The sequence below is a fragment of the Chlamydotis macqueenii genome, chromosome 1, assembly GCF_036417535.1.
Source record: "Chlamydotis macqueenii isolate bChlMac1 chromosome 1, bChlMac1.mat, whole genome shotgun sequence".
Taxonomy (NCBI): domain Eukaryota; kingdom Metazoa; phylum Chordata; class Aves; order Otidiformes; family Otididae; genus Chlamydotis; species Chlamydotis macqueenii.
Genome location: NC_141556.1, coordinates 178,080,307 through 178,096,605, shown reverse-complemented (window position 1 = coordinate 178,096,605; position 16,299 = coordinate 178,080,307).

Genomic DNA, 16,299 nt, shown 5'->3' with positions numbered 1-16,299 from the left:
GGGTTTTTTTGTTTTGTTTTGGATTTGGGGTTGTTTTTATTTTTTTTTTTGCTAGTATCGTCTGTATTTGACAGGGCCTCATCAAAGAATGAGAGTCAAGGAGACTTGGAAAAAAGAGACTGAAAATCTGAGACACATTTAAAACCAGATGTGAAATGTTTCCTTTCATATAGACTTTATAATAAACTGTGCTTCTCAAGCCAGTGTCATAGCATTGTCACAGAGCATAGACTTTAATATTGATTATTTGCCATGAGGTCCTCTGATATGGTCATTTTAATCGGATGTGTTTTATTTTATACAAAACAGGTGAATGACATACTATACACACTAAACACTGGAAATTCAAAAGATGTTTGGATTTCAAGGCTTAAGAGGAAAACCAGTATTATCCGCTAAACCAATACATTTACAGGTTAATGGGTAAAACTAGGTTATTATTTTCTAAGTATTACAAAAAAAAAAGCATTATCCAAAGATCCCATTCCTTTTAAAAAAATATATTAGTACAATTTACTAGAAAGAGAAAAAAAGAACAAAGAGAAAACAAGTCTGTACATACATGCACATCAATTCAGGAGATACTGGAACCTTCTAAATATTGCAATATCTTTATTGTCAAATTATTTCCATGTAGAAATAAAAATCTTCCTTTTTCTTCCTATCCCCACTCCTGCCTCCTCTTTGCTTCTTTATTCCTTGACTTTAGGAGAAGAAAAAGAAATGTATAAGATGTGTTCTACACCCCATCCTCTGACACTCATTTGGGCCTTACAGAGAGAGAGCAGTGGGCAAGACCCTACTCCCATCATCAATGGTCCTTCAGGGTTCCTGTACTTGGTCTTGTAAAGAGAGGGGAAGGCAAGCAAAGGAGGGATTGTTGTGTGGTTAGGTGTTAGCATCTAGTTGTGTCACTCATTTCTCCCCGTGTAAACAAACTGCAACAGTTTCGGGACTTGCTGTCACTGTATTTACTCATAAGGAACATCTTCCTGACCTCTGTGGAAGCCCAGATTCCCTCTAAACTTAGAACTAGAGTTTACTGAAGCATTTTGCAATAAAAATAACCAGTGGGAAAATGGGAAATAAAATTTCTCTCATAACTATATGTTTGAATGATATTTTGAGTTTGAAAGAACAAAATCAGACAATTAAACAGAGCTTGAATTTTGAAATCAACAGTTTTGGTTTCTGAAGAATGCAGAATAAAAACAGTAATTTCAGTGTGCCCAAATTCACTTTGATCAAAACTACCAAAAGTTTATGTTTCAACATCCTTATTTACAAATTTCTGGAATGCACAAGTTCCTAAAACAATTTATATATATATATACACACACACTTGCTGTGCCTGCAAGTCAAAATAATTTCAAAATCTCCAGGGTAAAGAAAATCTAACTTTTCAAAACAATTTTGAATAGCAATACTCACTTTCCAACTATTCAGTTTCTGTAGGAGAACTTGCTAGATGAAGGCAATGTATCGTATCCTGGACATACAAAAAGAACTGTAGTGCCACTTTTAATCAAACTTCAGAGCACTTAAATAGGTCAATGAAGATAACTTTCAATTTTATTACACATTTAAGTTGTTCCTAAAATAGGTCCTGAAGGTCTCAATTCATACCACCATAAAAGATGCTTAAGATCTCCAAAATGTGGCTTAGAATATCTTCAGCCATTTTATTCATAAAGGAAAAAGAGGTGGATAAAGATGGAGAAAACATTTACATGATTTCAGTTAGAATAATCACTTTTGCAAGTCTTTTCAAAGGAGAATTTCCATTGGGTCAGCTTTCCCCTGATTTTCTTTGGTTGGAGAGAAATACATACCACCATTTCATGTTCTAAAAAAAAAATAACAGCTGAGCTGTGACACTGTCACCACATTTTTTTCAGCCACTGAGAACTCAAAAAAAACCACAGCAACAAAATAATAAAATAAATAATAAAATAAAAAAAATAATAAAATGTCTCAGAGTTCAGATCCCAAAGGAAGTCTAAGACCAAGTGCTATGAAACGAGGAGGTGGCCACTCACCTAAAGAGAGCAGGGCAGGCTGCTGTACATTGAATAGTGTGGATAAGACCTATTGCATCATTAAGCCTGGGTCCAGGGATGACTTCTAGGAGCAGATGCATTCAAGAGTGTAAAGGTAACCAAAAAGTCTTCACTCATGTTGTTTACCACAGAACAAGGAGGTTTTTCTTTTCTGGGAATGAGTATACTGGCCATTTTAGTAGCCCAATATCAATGGCCCAGTATCGATCATCAGCTCCTGATAGAAGATCTTGGAAGAAATTGTAGTAACCTGAGAAAAGCAGATCATATTTCCCTTGTGAAATAAGACAGGTCCTTATTTCAGTATGCATAGTTTCTAAAAGTAGAGACTTCTTTTGTTAGTTTTTATCTCTTGTGGACGCATATCGTCTCATTTGCACAGTGTTTAAAAATTACAAATATTACATTCTACTAGAGTGTATAATTCATGCAAAAATTTGCTGTAATCATAAAATATTATCATGATAACTTTTAAAGGATCAGTGCTTATTTTTTCTAGTACCATATTTTGTCTAATTAAAAAAAATAATCTCCAATTCTCAGGAATTATTATTCTAATCCTGTGTCTTTTTTAAAGAGCTCATGAACACAATGAGATACTCCAGGGAATGAATTATGATTATGAACTAATAATGAAATATCTAGGAGGTTGCTGACATTCTGTCTTCTGCTTTCTATCTAATAATCTCCAGCATATGTCACTAGAATATCATAATGACCTCCCTGTTGTGCTGTTCTGCCTGAACATTAAAAGCAACAAAATTATACAACAGAAAGAAAAGACAATAAAATATCAAGAAATGTAAGTTTCCAAAACATTAAAAAACCCCAAATAATTATTCCTATTCTTCAGAATAATGACTTCCCTTGTGAATCTAACATGAGAGAAGTGACAAATACTAGCCACATCGACCAAGTCCCTCGAGTAGCAGAAGGCAAAAGCTGGGACTGGGAGAATGAAGAACTGCCCACTGTAGCAGAAGACTGAGTTCGAGACCTGTTCCATCTAAGGAACCTGAAGGTGCATAAGTCCATGGGGACTGATGAGATGCATCCATGGGTTCTGAGGGAACTGGCAGATGAAGTTGCCAAGCCACTATCCATCATATTTGAGAAGTCATGGCAGTCTGGTGAGGTTGCCGATGATGGGAAAAGGGGAAACAACCCTCATTTTTTAAAAAAAGGGAAACAAGGAAGACACAGGGAACTACAGGACAGTCAGTCTCACCTCTGTGCCTGGAATGGTCATGGAGCAGATCCTCCCAGAAAAAAATGCTAAGTCACATGGAAAGAAAGAGATGGTTGGTTACATGCAACACAGCTTCAGTAAGGGCAAATACTAATTTGGTGACCTTCAATACTCTACAGCATTGGTGAAAAAGGTACGACCAACTGATGTCATTTGTCTGGACTTGTGCAGAGCATTTGATACTGTCCCACACAATATCCTTGTCTTTGGACACTGGAGAGACATGGATTTAAATGATGGACCACTCGGTGGATAAGGAATTAAGTGGATGGTCACACTCAAACAGTTGTGGTCAACGGCTCAATACCCAAGTGGAGACGGGTGATGAGTGGCATTCCTCAGGGGTTGGTATTGGGCCCAGCACTGTTTAACTTCTTTGTTTGTGACACGGAGAGTGGAATAGAGTGGACCCTCAGCAAGTTTGCAGATGACACCAAGCTGTGTGGAGGAGGGAAGGGATGGCATCCAGAGGAACCTTGACAGACTGGAGAAGTTCAATAAGGCCAAGCGCAAGATTCTGTACATGGGCTGGGGCAATCCCAGTACAGATACAGGCTGGATGGAGAATGGATTGAGAGCAATTCTGAGGAGAAGGACTTGGGAGTGCTGGTGGATGAGAAGCTCAACATGAGCCAGCAATGCACGCTTGCAGTGCAGAAAGCCAACTATATCCTTGGCTGCATCAAAAGAAACGTTGCCAGCAGGTCAAGGGAGGTGATTCTGCCCCTCTACTCCACTCTCGTAAGACCCCACCTGGAGTACTGCATCCAGTTCTGGAGCCCCCAGTATAAGAAGGACATGGATCTATTGGGGAGAGTCCAGACGAGGGCCATGAAGATCACCAGAGGACTGGAGTACCTCTCCTATGAGGACAGGCTAAGAGAGTTGAGGCTGTTCAACTTAGAGAAGAGGAGGCTCTGAGGAGACATAGTGGCCTTCCAGTGCCTAAAGGAAGCTTATAAGAAAGATGGGGAGAAACTCTTCAGCAGGGCCTGTTGTGATAGCACAAGGGGTATTTTTTTTTTTTTAATAGAAGAAAGCAGATTCAGACTGGACATAAGGAAAAAAAAATTACAATGAGAGAGGCGAAATACTGGAACAGGTTGCCCAGAGAGGTGGTGGATGCCCCATCCCTGGAAACATTCAAGGCCAGGTTGGATGTGGCTCTGAGCAACCTGATCTAGTTGAAGCTGTCCCTGCTCCTTGCAGGAGGATTGGACTAGATGACCTTTAAAAGTCCTTTCCTACTCTAAGTATTCTATGATTCTATGATTCTGTATGTCTGAAAATGAAAACTGAACTACAGTTTGTGTAAGATAAATATTACATTAAATAATGAAGTTTTATTAATTCATAAAAGTAAGCCATTTTTTTACTGTCTTAATAGCACTAGGAAAAGCAATGGTACATGCAACAGAATAATAAATACTGCATACTTCATATAAATAATTCTATATGAGTGTTGACAGTATTAGCAATTTGTATTATTCCAGAATTATCTACTTCTTTTTCAGTAATAGTGAACTGAAAGATTTTGCTTCAGAACCATTCTATGTCCTACGAGCAAACATGTTAAAAAACTGCATGCACACCTACATAAACGTACACACGTGCACACATATATGATTTTCTTAATTAACCACATATTGGAAAGACTAAATCTTAGCCTGTTTTATACCCAGAGCATTGAAAGTAAATGCTTCCAAGTAGGAAATGTTACTTTTAGATGGTGATGAAAGGAATTTCCTAATGAATTATGGAAGGAAAACAGTATGCAGTGCAAATATAGCAAGAAAAACATTCTTGAATATAAATTATGGAGAAATAGTAGATAATATGGCAAAGCAGTAATATTTTGACCTTTAAGAGCCCAAAGGATATGCTGGACATTTGCTGATTTCAGGGAATTTTTATAATTGTATTTGCACAGAAGATTCCAAAGAGCAGCAGGATCTGGCTTTTCTGATAGCTAACAACAGGATTAGTGGAAGTACCTATGAAGAAAAAAAATATCTCTATCAGATACTTAAAAGACAGGTTGCACTGGAAAAAAAAAACCTCATCAAACAAGCAAAGAAAAAATAAGTTCCTTAACTAGAATGGTTGAGCAAACCTGTATTGAAGATTTGTCAGATGTAATAATAGAGAAAATAAATTGATGCATAATTGTCTGTAGTAGCAAATAGTACCCTTGGTTTTAGTTTTAATGTCAGCTCATAATGCAGTTTAGGGCCTAATGGTATTTTGATGTACCAAAGTAAAAAGTTAAAATGTATGCTATCTGCAAATAAGTACACTTTGGTTACTGTGAAATTGATAACCAAATGAAATGTTGCCTATCTAAATCCCTGAAGTGAGTATGACTGTATAAAATTTACAGTTTGGTTGTTTTAGTTTGGTTTTTTTTTTTTTTAAGAACTAGGGACTATCTCACTGTAGAAGAAAACAAATGGCTCATTAGGCATTAACAGAGAGGGGAATTTTTAATGAAAAATGATCATATGGGAAATCAAGATTACATAAATGGATGTATACATTTCAGTGTGCGTGTATATTTGCACATTTGACTTTATACAAATTTAAAAACAATTATAAATATTTTACTCATAGACTCAAAAAACAGAAAAATCCAGTATGCACTGGGATGAATATATAAAATTTAACTATTAAAAATACAAAACCAAGTTTCTTGCAGAAGAGTCCTACTCTATTCATGATCAAGTCAAGTGCGACAAGGCATGTAGGTGATATTGACCTCTAGGAGTGCTTATGAAAGTAGAGTTTGATACACAAATTTCAACTAATTTTAGCCATCCCTTCAACATGAACAACACAAGAAGGTCTTCCTTCCCCAGGAAATTTGTAGTGGAGATAAAAACATCTTTCCACATTTCTAAGTATCTAAAGTGTATAATTACTGTTAAACTAATTGGTAACTATTACTTTCTCAGAAGCAATATTGAAGCTCTAAAAGTTAGTGCTTCTAGGTATGCTATTAAACTGGAGTATCAGCATGACAAGATGCTCATCTCTCCTCTAGAGTCCTGATTGAAAAGGATACTGTTAAATTACTTGCTACCTACAAACCTCAACCTCAACAATTTCATATTCTGCAAAAAATAGTTATTTCCTAGTAGCTTATTCAAATAATCTTTGACAGGGAGCTCTCCATGTTTTTGCTCAAATGAAGCTGAGAAACAGTAACTCAAGTGGACATACAGCAAGTTTCCTGTATGTTTTCCTTAGGACTGGAAACGTAAGATAAGCAGATGAAGGAAATCTGTCTGTGGGATATGTGGCACATACGAGACACATGAAGGTTTGAAAGGTTCTACATATCCAAAGACTTGTCACTAAGACTATTAACCTTGGAGAGATGTGACTAAAGAAATAAAAGTTACTAGAGGACTGCAGTAGGTTTGGGAATTTTTCTGTCACTCAATGGTATGACTAGATGACTATCCTTGATATTCTGTGTTGAGCCTAATTTGATCTGGGCTTGCTAAGGAGACAGATTTTTTTTTTTTTCCCCTTACCTTTTCTTATGATGTTTCTTTCTGGAAGAATTTTTTTTTTGGTCACTTTAAGAAACATTTTATTAGTTGGGATACTCTGCTCAATTGGCAACCAGCTTTCTACAGTTACATTCAATAATTAGTCAACACCACTTAGGGAATGAGAAACTGAATAAAATAAGATCTTGTATGCTGTAGAATACTACCTTCTTAGAACAGTGGCTCTGATTTTCACATGAAATTTTGTTTAAGTGAAAACCTGTCACCTTCAGTATGAGGGTGGCATTCTGAATTTTATTTCACCAGTCAGCAAAAAAGTTTTAGTTAAGTCTATAGCACTGTCTTTTACATAAGAACATTTTACAAACATTGAGGGATTTCTGTTGTTTTTGAAATAGCTTTTGTGTGTGTGTGTGTGTATGTACTAAAATGTTGCTGTGAAATTGTAAACCCTCTTCTGACTGTTATAGTTTTACCCTCAGTATATCAGACAATATTTTTTTTCTGATAAATACTGAACAAAATACTTTAAAATATTGAAAACAGTGCCATCTGCTTGCTCAGTGTGAAACACATTACTACTTAGCCTAGTTAGTAGTGTACTTATGATTTTACAGTAGCTAATTTTTTTTTTCTATTTGCAATAAATTTGTAGGAAAAGCTTCCATAGTATCTCCTAAATGAATTACAATTACTGAAGGCAAATGTAGTAAGAAAGATTGAAATAGATTCTAGATGGATAATGGATTTACAGCAGCAAAAAAAATACAGAACTCTGGCTACGCTTTGAGTCAAACTTCAAATAGTTCCAAACTTCAAATAGTTCATTTCATACATAGAATATATTAAATTGGTGTGGCTGTTAATTAAAGATCATTCCTTCCAACCTGTTTTAACTCATCACATGTGAAGGAACAACTAACAAAGGCTACCAAAACAATACTTTTGATTTCTTTTTGTGTTAAGCCGTTGCTTCAAGAAGGATAGTTGATAACTCATTGCTGGATTCATTCTTTTGCAATTGGACATCTGCAGGTTGTAATCTCTGACTATGAGAGGTGTTGTTTTTCAGATTGTCATAGAGCCCTGAAGATATTATGTTGGCTTCTTTTGAACAAGAGATCAGCTGCAGAATTCTTCTGTCATTGCACCTCACCATTGCACTGCAACAGAGGACCAAATCAAGGTAAAAAACCTCGTTGTGTTAGCTAGAAAACAGATACGCAATAAAAAACGTGTACGTCCTACCCAGAAGTACTTACAGCCTGTCCTTTGACAAGGTTGAGCATGTAGATCATCTAATCCAGCCCCCCCCCAATGATGAGAGACATCTCCAATTAGATCAGGTTGCTCAGGGCCCCATCCAACCTGGCCTTGAACGTTTACAGGGATGGGGCATCTACCACCTCTCTGGGCAACCTGTTCCAGTGTTTGATCACCCTCATTGATGATACAAGTGGAACAAGTTGGAGACAGGGAGAGACAAAAGTTAAAATTAAACAGGAAAGTTTTCAGCACAGTTCTGTGCAGACATTGCCACAGAGATGCTTTATAGCACAGCAGCAATCCTAGCTCCTAGACTAAATATCTTCCCTGTCTTTAGGGGTGATATGACAGACAGTATGAGAGTATTTAGGAGGAATTCAAGTTGGTGAGTGAAGATAATTTGCACTGCAAAAATTTAGGAAAACCCAAGCAGAGTTTCACTTCACAGAAATCATACTGCTAAAACAAGAGTGGCCCAGAGAATAAAAAGAAGGTAGCCATGCTTCTGACATGACTATTTTTAAGTTAAGAAAACCAGAAGGAAACTCAGTGTCTTAAAGCAGCATTTCAGCATCTGTAAGGTAAGTTTACTTCTAAAAGAGTAGAGAGGTGGCCTAAGGAATTCTAGTATTTAAGACTGATGGGAAAGACTGAACTGTAAAGAAAACTGAAGCAAGTCTCCAGGGCCTGCATCTATGAAAGAGAACCCCAATGTGACCCTTTTGTCACAGCTTTGTATAGACATAAGTGATAGGACCCTTCATTGTAGCCAGAGCATTGAGATGGATCTGATTATGTTTTTTCCTCTAAGAGTACACTCTTCAGCAAAACAGCACCTAAACCGAAATGCTAAGTTTTGTTATGACAGATATTAGAATAGTGACATCCTAACTGAAGAGTTTTGCTGAGTAGACAGAATAAAAGTAAAGTACACTGAAAATAAAGCCCACCATCTGTGCACTGTGCCCTTTTCTTCAGTCTTACTCACATCAACAGCTTTCCGTGTTTCCTGGGCTTCCATAAACTCTCTCATATACTTGACATCTGTTCTGTGACATTCATTCTCCTAGTGTAATACTGTTCATGTCTGTGGATGACATCAAGAACTCATTTTTATTTGTATTCATACACGGTCATCTCCTCAAAGATCATGTTTGTTTAGAAAATTGTTTTGTTTTGCTTTTCCTGAAGATTCTTCAAACCAGTTGAAGTATGCAATATTGCTGTATTATTAGATGTGATTTTTGCAAATAAAGAAATAGGGAAAACATGTCTCTGATGACATACCAATAGTCTGAAGATGAAGAAAATTAACAAAGTCCCACTGATTGTTCAAAATTCCTGTTTCTGAAAGACACATTCTTGATTTCAGAAGCTCAAAAACTTTATCGGTTAGAAATATTTTTTGGTATTTGGTGCTGCTTCTGTAATGAAAAACATAAATCCAGCTTGCTCAGATAATTAAGAAAGGTTTATATGGTTGTTTAATATCAAAAGTCACAACTAGCTGAGTAATTTCACTCCCGCAATTAAGAGTTATAGTTATTAAAATCCATTCCTGACTCAGATCAATTTGCTGGAAAGGGTTTGAGATTAACAGAGAAGGACAAATTTTCAAAATTGGCTGCAGTCCTTGGTAGCTTCTGTCTTGGCTGTCTAAACTCAAAAGCATTTATTTTTATTCCTTTTTTTTTTAATTATTTTTAAAGTTAAACTTCCCCCTGCCCCTATCTGTGAAATCTTATAGGAAATGCTTCCACACTTCATTATAGGTCTTTATCAACTGAATGAATTTAACTATTGTCTAGAGATGACAGAAGATATTTTCTGATCTGAATTAGACAATTTTTTTTTTTAAATCTAATTTTCTAGCATTACACAGTACTTTTTGGACTAGAATAGTAAAATACTGGGATTATTTTAGGAACTACAACACTATTCTTAATAAGTTGGAGTTGAAAAAGCTGTCAGAAAAAAAAAACGCATAAGGATGGAAACAACATTAAAGAGTTTTTGAGGGTTAAATAGATTTATACTTTCCTTTTATATATTCTTTTCTAAACACACACAGAAACAAAAGTTTTTTAAACTAATGTTAATTTTGGATGCAACAGAAACACAATTTTTACTTGTATGTTATCATGATCGTTTTCCAAATGAATTCAGAAAAAAATTTTCCACTGGATGTATTGAGTGGTCCTATTTCAATGTTTTATTAGCTAGTTGATTGACATTTTAAGATGAGGCCATGCAGTGTTTCAAGGTTTTTATATGACATAATATCAACTGAGATGGTGAAGTCTTTGATAAGACGAACTCCTTAACATATTATAATGTTATATAACATCTGTTACATCTGATACTAGTTTTAAAATACATTGTTAATCTAATGAGATGAAAAGAGGAAGGCTTACTCTAATCATAGAGTCATAGAATGGTTTGGGTTGGAAGACACCTCTCTTTAATGGTCATCCAGTCCAACACCCCTGCAGTGGGATGGGATACCTTCAACTAGATCAGGTTGCTCAGGGCCCTGTCCAATCTGGCCTTGAACATCTAGAGGGATGGGGCATCTACCACCTCTCTGGGCAACCTGTTCCACTGCTTCATCATAAAAAATATCTTTTTTTTTGTGTCTGCTATTAATCTACCCTCTTCTAGTTTAAAACCATTACCATTACCATTACCCCCTATCACAACAGGCACTGCTGAACAGTTTCTCCCCATCTTTCCTATAAGCTCCCTCTAGGTACTGGAAGGCTGCAATAAGATCTCCCGATAGCCTCCTCTTCTCCAGGCTGAACAACCTCATCTCTCAGTCTGTCTTCATAGGAGAGGTGCTCCAGCCCTCTGATCATCTTTGTAGCCCTCCTCCTGACCTGCTCCAACTCAGGAGCGATGTATATCAATGAAGTGCAGATCGAGCGAAAACACCAGGAGGCCTGCATGGACGAACAAGGAGCTCCTGGACCAAGTGAAAATAAAGAAGGAAGCCTACAGAGGGTGGAAGCAAGGACAGGTAGCCTGGGAGGATTACATAGAGGTTGTCTGACTGGCCAGGGATCAGGTAAGGCAGGCTAAAGCCCTGACAAAATTGAATCTGGCCAGGGACGTCAAGGACAACAAGAAAAGCTTCTGTAAGTATGCTGGGGACAAAAGGAAGTCCAGAGAGAATGTAGGCCCTCTTTGAAAGGAAACAAGTGAACTGGTTACCTGGGACATGGAGAAGGCTGAGGTGCTTAATGACTATTTTTGCCTTAGTCTTCACTGAGAAGGGTTCTGTCCACACAACACAAGTTGTGGAAGGCAAAAGCAGGGACTGGGAGAATGACAAACAGCCCACTGTAGCAGAAGAGCAGATTCGGGAACATCTGAGGAACCTGAAGATGCATAAGTTCATGGGACCCGATGAGATGCATCTGTGGGTCCTGAGGGAACTGGCAGATGAAGTTGCCAAGCTGCTGGTCATCGTATTTGAGAAATCGTGGCAGTCAGGTGAAGTTCCTGCCTACTGTAAAAAGGAAAACATTGCATCCGTTTTTAAAAAGGGTAGAAAGGAGGACCCTGGGAACTACTGACCTGTCAGTCTCACCTCTGTGCCTGTGAAGATCATGGAACAGATCCTCTTAGAAGCTATGCTGAGGCACATAGAGGACAGGGAGGTGATTCAATACAGTCAGCATGGCTTCACCAAGGGCAAGTCCTGCCTGACCAACCTAGTGGCCTTCTATGATGAAGTGACTACATCAGTGGACAAGGGAAGAGCTACGGATATTGTCTACCTGGACATCTCTAAGGCCTTTGACATGTTACTCCACAACATCCTTCTCTCCAAATTGAAGAGAGAGAGATTCAATGGGTGGACTGTTTGGTGGATGAGGAATTGGTTAAACAGTTGCATCCAGAGAGTAGTAGTCACTGGCTCAATGTCCAGATGGCGGTCGGTGACGAGTAGTGTCCCTCAGGGGTCCATACTGGGACCAGTACTGTTTAACATCTTCATTAATGACATAGACAGTGGGATCAAGTGCACTCTCAGCAAGTTTGCAGATAACACCAAACTGAGTGGTGCAGTCAGCATGCCTGAGGGATGGGATGCCGTCTAGAGGGACTTGGACAAGCTCGAGAAGTGGACCCATGTGAACCTTATAAGTTTCAATAAGACCAAGTGCAAGGTCCTGCACCTGGATCAGGGCAACCTCTGGCGTCAGTACAGACTCAAGGATGAAGGGATTGAGTGCAGTCCTGCCGAGAAGGACTTGGGGGTACTGGTGGATGAAAAGCTGGACATGAGCCCTCAATATATGCTGAAGTCCAGAAGGTCAATTGTATCCTGGGCTGCATCAAAAGAAACACGGTCAGCAGGTCGAGGGAGGTGATTCTACCCCTCTACACTGCTCTTGTGAGACCCCACCTGAAGTACTGCATCCAGCTATGAAGCCCTCAGCACAGGAAAGACATGGACCAGTTGGAGCGAGTCAGGAGGAGGGCCACGAAGATGATCAGAGGGGTGGAGCACCTCTCCTATAAAGACAGGCTGAGATAGTTGGAGTTGTTCAGCCTGGAGGAGAGAAGGTTGTGGTGAGACCTTACTGGGCCTTTCAATAATTAGAGAGGGTCTACAAGAAAGATGGGGAGAAGCTTTTTTATAAGACCTGTTGTGACAGGATGAGGCGTAATGGTTTTAAACTAAAAGAGGGTAGATTTAGAGTAGACATAAGGAAGAATTTTTTTACAGTTAGGATGGTGGAACACTGGAACAGGTTGCACAGAGAGGCAGTAGATGCCCCATCCCTGCAGACGTTCAAAGCCAAGTTGGATGGGGCTCTGAGCAACCTGATCTAGTTGAAGATATCCCATCTCACTGCAGGGATGTTGGACTAGATGACCTTTAAGGGTGTTGTAGTTCAGGCCTGATCAGTACCAGACTGCGCAGTCTCTCTCTCACTCCCCCCACCCTCCGAGAGAACAGGGAGAGAAAATATAAGGAAAAATGGCTCGAGGTTTGAGATAAGGACAGGGAAAAATCCTTAAAGTTACCGTCACGGGCACAACAGACTCAACTTGGGGAAAACTATTCATTTATTACTACAAACAGCAGGATAATGAGACAGAGAACAAGATAACCTCCCCCCACCCCTCCCTCTTCCCAAGCTTAACATTATCTCTACTACCTTCCCCACCCCGGCGAGCGGCACAGGGGGGAAGAGGGAATGGGGGTTGCAGACAGTTCATCACATGTTGTTTCACGCCGCTGCTTCATGGTTGGGGGAAGAACTCCTCGCATTCCTCCCCTGCTCCGTTGTGGGGTCCCACCTCTACGCCACAGTCCTTCGTGGAACTGCTCCGACGTGGGTCATCTCTTCCACGGAGTGCAGTCCCTCTAGAACAGCTGTCCCAGTGGGCCCTCCACGGGCCACAGCTGCTCAGGCATCCACCTCCCCCAGTACGGGGTCCTTCACGGGCTCCAAGTGGATCTCTGCTCCTCCGTGGACCTCCATGGGCTGCAGGGAGACAACCTGCTCCACCATGGTTGTCACCACAGGCTGCAGGGGAATCTTGGCCAGGAGCCGCATTACTCCTCCCCCTCCTTCTGAACTGACCTTGGCGTCTGCAGCCGTTCCTCACAACAGGCTGGTAGATGTCTCTCAGGATCTTTTTTTACATCTTATTCACTTTTCATCTCCTTTCCACTTCTTGCAGCCGGGCTGGACTGAGTCGGGCCCAGTCGGCTGCCTGGCGAGAGGCCAGAGGGTGAGGCCTGCAAGGCCCATGAGGCCTGCGCCTCCCCCTCTGCGCCTCTGCCCCCGCTCAGCTTCTTCACATCTTCTCTTCTCTCTTTTTTTTCTGTTTTCCCCTTCTTAAATACGTTATCTCAGAGGTGTTATCACGGAACATTCTGCTACCAATCGGCTCGGCCTTGGCCAGCAGCAGGTCCGCCCTAGGCCTGGCTAAGTCCCCTGAACAAAGGGGAGCAACTTCTAGCAGTTTCCTACAGGAGCTACCACCTTAGGCCCCCCCCTCACTAAACAAAACCACGACAAAGGGTCTCTTCCAATCTAAACCATTTTGTTATTCTATGTTTTCTGTGCTAGAAACAGTTTTCAAATTATTAGGAGAGTCTTCAGTAAGGACACAGCCCACAACTGACAAAAAAACCCCATGTTTTCACATCCAGCTGTTTCTTCAAACTGAAACCTGCACAAAGTTTGACTCAGAAAAACTTGTGAAACTTTTCTTTTTTTCCCTCCCTTGATTATCTCTGACTAGCTAGCATTTGCATTGCCAGTAATTTTTTTTTGGTGAAATATATTCACCAATGAAAAGGTTCTGTCTCAGTATGACATATGTACTTTCTTTAAGATACTCAGAGATGGAGATTACCACATTGCTGTGTTTGTTTTAATAGTGTATTTTAATTCTGTCAAAGAGGACTCAAGCTTTTTGATTATTATCTAAATAAAAATCAAACTCTTCTTCACCTTTTTTTTATGCATCACTAGACCAATTTCAGAAAATTTTCTGAAATGCTTACAAAAAAATCAAACGTCATCAATCAGTTGCAGTAGACGAAAATTGGCTTCTGAAATCTTTGAAGTCTGCCAGTTTATCATTAATTCAAACAGTATAAATTTATTTTATTTGTATGAAAGCTATCCCATGATCCAGTAAAGCACCTAAGGCTAGAATCAGAAAGAATTAGGGATCCAAAGGATAATTTAGACAAAATTGAGCTAGTAAGGCTTATAATCTAAAATAAATTTAAAAATAAAACTAAAATCCTTCCTTCACTGCTGGTGGTTTGACATTAACAGTCTCTAGGAGCACTATGTTCTTACGCAAACAGAGAAGTACTCCAGTCTAAATATCTCCCAATCTCTTTTCCATTTGTGCCTGACCTACACCAAGGAACTAGGGGTTCTTCTGTGTAAATCCCCATACCTAACTGGAAGATGCAACCTAAGTTGCAATGGATATATAGGGTATGTGCTGGTCTAAGGAGAGGCAAGATATATTTAATGTTTCTTGAAGATTTTAATATATCATATTAAATCATATTATATCATATATCATCCAATACATGATGTTAGGTACACTGTATATCTCTGTTCCTCCTCAGATAGGTGTGCTAGCTTTCGAGGACTGCTCCTGTATTTGCCAACTGGAAGTTAAATTTAAAATGCACAAGTACTTTTCCTAGCAATGCTTGGAAGTCAGGTTTCTCCTCCCAGGCAGTGCCCAAATCACTAGAAGGTATAAACTCAGCCTATTCCTCAAGTTATTTTCTTCTATCCCCTTCTGAAGTGGGAACTTCCAGGAATAAGTTGATGGATCTGTTTCCAGTTATAGAAGGTCTCTATCACTATCTGTTTCCCTATTATATTCTGTAGAAGTGAATGGTAACAGTTTATACATACTTGCATATGAAAAAGTCACCATACCCATTTCAGTGCCATTATATAATGAAATTCTAGTCATGCATTTTATAGTGAAGCCATTGGAAAATGATTACCTTCAATAAATGTAAGAACATGATATGACTTCATGCTATTATAGAAAATTCTATCTATTTCCATTTCTTAACTCTTATCATTTCTAAGATAGAAAATGAAAATTAAATTCTACTGGATATCTACAAAGATTTTGGAATGCAACTATCAGGTTACATTTAATCTCTTGCTGTGAAGAAGATGCAGAGTGACCTAAGGGAAAAGACAGAAAAAGGCTACAGAGGCTAGTGACCTGCATGAATTCATACATGAAGTATTGTGAGCCCCTTCCAAGACCCCCATTGTAGGAAAAAGAGTATCATTAGTTTGCAGTAGAATAATTCTTGCAGCCAACCAGAGAAAACATTCTAGGTGCTCTGTGAGAAACATCACAGAATACAGAGAATATGTCAGGAAGCACTGATTTGAGTGCTAAAACTTGAGAGTTTTACCCAGACTTTAGCCTAGTTGTGTTGATGAAGAATGTAAGGTCTTTACTTCCTGGCTTCCCCCATGTCCTGTTCTGCTTACATGTCTTTTTACATACATTTTGCAGAATGGCTGTGCCAGAAAGCTGGGAGGAATATCTGTCACAGGTACTATTTCCCACCAACATGTCCTCAGGTAGCCTTTAGTACAATTGTTGTCCACGTTTCTATACAGTGGTGTGATGCTAAAAGACTTGGTATAGATACTTGGTCATTTATTTTAGGGCATTT